The following is a 6,170-nucleotide window of genomic DNA, read 5'->3' as shown; positions in this document are numbered from 1 at the left end:
ACAGTTTTTAAACACACATTTATGCTTTTTGTTATCAGATTGCTTAGTTTTTGGGGATTTCATACCCGGCTGTAGGCAAGAAGTGAATAGACTCATGTAACAGGTGGTGACATAGAACTTGTGATTACAAAGATATGATTTACTACTAAAACTATAAAGGGCAACAACGAAACAAAGATAGTTTTGTGGTTAACACATTCTCAAAAACATACAGATATATTTACATTAATATAAATAAGATAAGATAAATGCCAAATTTCAGTACCTCACATCATAACATGCAACGTTTACCCCATGCATCAATAAACTACAATGATATGATATCAGTCTAGGCACATTTTCCAGTTTTTCCAATGTTCTTTGGTAACATTTGTGAACAACTTCCTAAGAGAAGGACTTGTTTGTTTGTCTCTTATCAAAACCCAGAACCAAGTCAGCTAAAGCAGTGCCTAGGTAAATATTGCTGGTGGTGAGAATACAGGATACAGGCCTATTCTGTGAAATCAGCTGACCAAAGAAAGGAAGGGGCTTCAGAGTGATGCACAGGGTTGAAAGACCATGTCTACTTGAATTAATGTAACTTTATTTAAATTGTTTATGATCCTATTTCTTTGTCATGTACCTTAGTGCTGCAGTCCAGAACTCCTCCTATCACAAAGTCAGCAGCTTTCAGAGAAAAGAGAGACTTTATTCATCATGTACCTTAGTGCTACAGCCCAGTACACCTCCTGTCACAAAGTCATCTGACTTCAGAGAAAGAGACAATTTATTCATCATGTACCTTAGTGCTACAGTCCAGTACACCTCCTGTCACAAAGTCAGCAGCTTTCAGAGAAAATATACATTTTCTTCAGCAGCAACCTTTATTATTTTATATATCCAGACTAATTGCCTTATTGCTTTGCCATATACTTTCGCTGAACCTAACTACCGTCATAAAAATAACTGTCAGAAAAGTGAAGAAATGCGTCAAGACCTAAACCCAGACAGCAGTCAGTACAGGGTCTCTTCGATTTTGAGTTTAGTTTAGCTGTTATGCTAACCAGGTGTTAAAAACAACACTAAGTTAGCCAACATTAGCTAGCTAGATAGCTTGTAGTCTAGCTATTAGCATATGTCTCTCTCATTGGCTGCGTGTGAGTTCAAGGTTTTGGGGAAGCAATTTTTTCACCATAATAATTCACAATTTTAATAAAGCATTATATGCATTTATCATTGCATGTGCAGACTAATGTAAGCCTAATAATCCTAATGTAATGAGTAAATTAGATAGTCATAATTTAGGTTATTAATATAACTCAATACATTTATTTTATTTCCGTTGCACGGGGAAAATATGGACTTTGATGAACACATGTCATGCAATTCTACTACAATTCATATGACTGGAAACATTAGAAAAATATTTTTTAATACGACAAAGGTAGCTTAGGCCTGCTCTGCTGACACTGACAAACTTATCAATAAAAACGTTTAACTTGGGTCAAACGTTTTGGGTAGCCTTCCACAAGCTTCCCACAATAAGTTGGGTGAATTTTGGCCCATTCCTCCTGACAGAGCTGGTGTAACTGAGTCAGGTTTGTAGGCCTCCTTGTTCTCACACGCTTTTTCAGTTCTGCCCACACATTTTCTATAGGATTGAGGTCAGGGCTTTGTGATGGCCACTCCAATACCTTGACTTTGTTGCCCTTAAGCCATTTTGCCACAACTTTGGAAGTATGCTTGGGGTCATTGTCCATTTGGAAGACCCGTTTGTGACCAAGCTTTAACTTCCTGACTGATGTCTTGAGATGTTGCTTCAATATATCCACATAATTTTCCTTCCTCATGATGCAATCTATTTTGTGAAGTGCACCAGTCCCTCCTGCAGCAAAGCAACCCCACAGCATGATGCTGCCACCCCCGTGCTTTACGGTTGGGATGGTGTTCTTCGGCTTGCAAGAGTCCACCCTTTTTCCTCCAAACATAACGATGGTCATTATGGCCAAACAGTTCTATTTTTGTTTAATCAGACCAGAGGATATTTCTCCAAAAAGTACGATCTTTGTCCCCATGTGCAGTTGCAAACCGTAGTCTGGCTTTTTTATGGCGGTTTTGGAGCAGTGGCTTCTTCCATGCTGAGCGGCCTTTCAGGTTATGTCGATATAGGACTCGTTTTACTGTGGATATAGATACTTTTGTACCTGTTTCCTCCAGCATCTTCACAAGGTCCTTTGCTGTTGTTCTGGGATTGATTTGCACTTTTTGCACCAAAGTACGTTAATCTCTAGGAGACAGAAGTCGTCTCCTTCCTGAGCGGTATGACGGCTGCGTGGTCCCATGGTGTTTATACTTGCGTACTATTGTTTGTACAGATGAACGTGGTACCTTCAGGCATTTGGAAATCGCTCCCAAGGATGAACCAGACTTGTGGAGGTCTACAATTTTTTTCTGAGGTCTTGGCTGATTTCTTTTGATTTTCCCATGATGTTAAGCAAAGAGGCACTGAGTTTGAAGGTAGGCCTTGAAATACATAATAATAATAATAATATAATATGGCATTTAGCAGACGCTTTTATCCAAAGCGACTTACAGTCATGCGTGCATACATTTTTGTGTATGGGTGGTCCCGGGGATCGAACCCACTACCTTGGCGTTACAAGCGCCGTGCTCTACCAGCTGAGCTACAGAGGACCACATACATCCACAGGTGCACCTCCAATTGACTCAAATTATGTCAATTAGCCTATCAGAAGCTTCTAAAGCCATGACATCATTTTCTGGAATTTTCCAAGCTGTTTAAAGGCACAGTCAATTTAGTGTATGTAAACTTCTGACCCACTGGAATTGTGAATTATAAGTGAAATAATCTGTCTGTAAACAATTGTTTGAAAAATTACTTGTGTCATGCACAAAGTAGATGTCCTAACCGACTTGCCAAAACTATAGTTTGTTAAAAATAAATTTGTGGAGTGGTTGAAAAATGAGTTTTAATGACTCCAACTTAAGTGTATGTAAACTTCCGACTTCAACTGTATGCAGAAATCCATGTAATTCCAAAGGGTTCACATACTTTTTCTTGCCACTGTATGTGCACATGTATGAATATATAAAATGGAATTTGGAATAACATGTAAAAGACTATAGTTTATGATATTGTAAACATACTGTACTTTAATAATTGTTGTGGTAGTGTCACGGATCCCCCCAGTACTGCTGCTCATTCCGTTCACCAGTTCCGGGGGTCTACCTCTCCGGCTTTCCAGGCGTCACTGACATGGATCATTACCACCAACCCCGGACTGTCTTGTCTCATTACGCACACCTGGTTCCCATTCCCCCTGATTAGTATGTGTATACAGTGGGGAGAACAAGTATTTGATACACTGCCGATTTTGCAGGTTTTCCTACTTACAAAGCATGTAGAGGTCTGTAATTTTTATCATAGGTACACTTCAACTGTGAGAGACGGAATCTAAAACAATAATCCAGAAAATCACATTGTATGATTTTTAAGTAATTAATTTGCATTGTATTGCATGACATAAGTATTTGATACATCAGAAAAGCAGAACTTAATATTTGGTACAGAAACCTTTGTTTGCAATTACAGAGATCATACATTTCCTGTAGGTCTTGACCAGGTTTGCACACACTGCAGCAGGGATTTTGGCCCACTCCTCCATACAGACCTTCTCCAGATCCTTCAGGTTTCGGGTCTGTCGCTGGGCAATACGGACTTTCAGCTCCCTCCAAAGATGTTCTATTGGGTTCAGGTCTGGAGACTGGCTAGGCCACTCCAGGACCTTGAGATGTTTCTTACGGAGCCACTCCTTAGTTAATAATAATAATAATATGCCATTTAGCAGACGCTTTTATCCAAAGCGACTTACAGTCATGTGTGCATACATATTTTTTTTTTTTTTGTGTATGGGTGGTCCCGGGGATCGAACCCACTACCTTGGCGTTACAAGCGCCGTGCTCTACCAGCTGAGCTACAGAGGATCACGTTACCAGCTGAGCTACAGAGGACCAGTTGCCCTGGCTGTGTGTTTCGGGTCATTGTCATGCTGGAAGACCCAGCCACGACCCATCTTCAATGCTCTTACTGAGGGAAGGAGGTTGTTGGCCAAGATCTTGCGATCCATGGCCCCATCCATCCTCCCCTCAATACGGTGCAGTCGTCCTGTCCCCTTTGCAGAAAAGCATCCCCAAAGAATGATGTTTCCACCTCCATGCTTCACGGTTGGGATGGTGTTCTTGGGGTTGTACTCATCCTTCTTCTTCCTCCAAACACGGCGAGTGGAGTTTAGACCAAAAAGCTCTATTTTTGTCTCATCAGACCACATTACCTTCTCCCATTCCTCCTCTGGATCATCCAGATGGTCATTGGCAAACTTCAGACGGGCCTGGACATGCGCTGGCTTGAGCAGGGGGACCTTGCATGCGCTGCAGGATTTTAATCCATGACGGCGTAGTGTGTTACTAATGGTTTTCTTTGAGACAGTGGTCCCAGCTCTTTTCAGGTCATTGACCAGGTCCTGCCGTGTAGTTCTGGGCTGATCCCTCACCTTCCTCATGATCATTGATACCCCACGAGGTGAGATCTTGCATGGAGCCCCAGACCGAGGGTGATTGACCGTCATCTTGAACTTCTTCCATTTTCTAATAATTGCGCCAAAAGTTGTTGCCTTCTCACCAAGCTGCTTGCCTATTGTCCTGTAGCCCATCCCAGCCTTGTGCAGGTCTACAATTTTATTTTACATTTACATTTACATCATTTAGCAGACGCTCTTATCGACTTACAAATTGGTGCATTTTTTTATTATATATATTTTTTTGGGGGGGTGGTAGAAGGATTACTTTATCCTATCCCAGGTATTCCTTAAAGAGGTGGGGTTTCAAATGTCTCCGGAAGGTGGTGAGTGACTCCGCTGTCCTGGCGTCGTGAAGGAGCTTGTTCCACCATTGGGGTGTGTGACGTCACGAGAGGCTACACAGCTTTCAGCGGGGTTGCTCAAGTAGTGCAAGGAGACAAGGTTCAAACAAAACAAGGATTTTATTATAGGTCTTGGGAAATTAACGAAAATATAACAAAATTCTGTTCTCTTGTGGCTCTTTAAGGGTTAACAGTTCAGGGATGTCTCTTCCACATCCAAAATCATAATTCTCACTCGCTCAGATAACTTTTCCCCAGCCTTACTGTAGTCCACGTTGCAGCTAGTGGCCAACCCAGCAAAAAGTCCTTCCAAATGTCTCTCACGTATTTCCACAGGTGCATATATCCAAAGGTGAGTATTTCCCAAAGGTAAGTATCTCCAAATCCTTATATTCCTCCTGGAAGTGGACGTGCAGCACTCTTGTCCTCCAGAGAGCCCAGGTTGGAGACTGTGGTTCTTCACCCCCCACACACTCCCTCAGTGTGTCTCTTCCCTTCCCCAAAACCTTCAGCTCATCAGCTCCTGATTTGTTTCAGCTGCGTGGGAAGATTGGCCATAGAGGGGTGGAGTTCCCGACCATACCAGCAGATGGAGCCATAGCTGTCTGGGTTTGCAGCCACCTCAGGGGGATGTAACGTCCCTCCAGGACACAGCCTCTCGTGACATCACACATCCCCCTCCTCGGGACCGACGTCCTCGTCGGGGTAAAGGCAGCGAAGAAGGCATCACGCCGGGAGAGGGCGTCCGCATTGCCGTGGTGCTTGCCAGCCCTGTGGACAACAGAAAAGTTAAACGGTTGCAAGCTCAAAAACCATCTGGTTACTCTACTGTTTGATTCCTTGTTCTTGGCCATCCACTGCAGAGGGGCGTGATCAGATACCACCATGAAACGTCGGCCCAGGAGATAGAACCGAAGGACTCCAGGGCCCAGACTACAGCCAGACATTCTTTCTCCACCGTTGAATAGTTCTTCTCTCTTGGAAGTAACTTTCTGCTTAGGTAGAGAATGGGATGTTCTTCACCGTCATGTGCCTGGGTGAGGACAGCACCCAGACCCACCTCCGAAGCATCCGCTTGGACAATGAATTCCTTCTTGAAGTCTGGTGCCACCAGGATCGGACTGGAGCAGAGTGCTCGCTTCAGGTTGAGGAAAGCCGCCTCCGCCGCAGGGTTCCACTTCACCATTCGTGAGTGGCGTTTGGTCGTCAGCTCCGTCAACGGTGCAGCTATGGTAGCAAAATCTGCAATAAA

The sequence above is a fragment of the Coregonus clupeaformis genome, unplaced genomic scaffold (assembly GCF_020615455.1).
Source record: "Coregonus clupeaformis isolate EN_2021a unplaced genomic scaffold, ASM2061545v1 scaf0001, whole genome shotgun sequence".
Classification (NCBI taxonomy): domain Eukaryota; kingdom Metazoa; phylum Chordata; class Actinopteri; order Salmoniformes; family Salmonidae; genus Coregonus; species Coregonus clupeaformis.
This window is presented reverse-complemented; position numbering follows the sequence as displayed.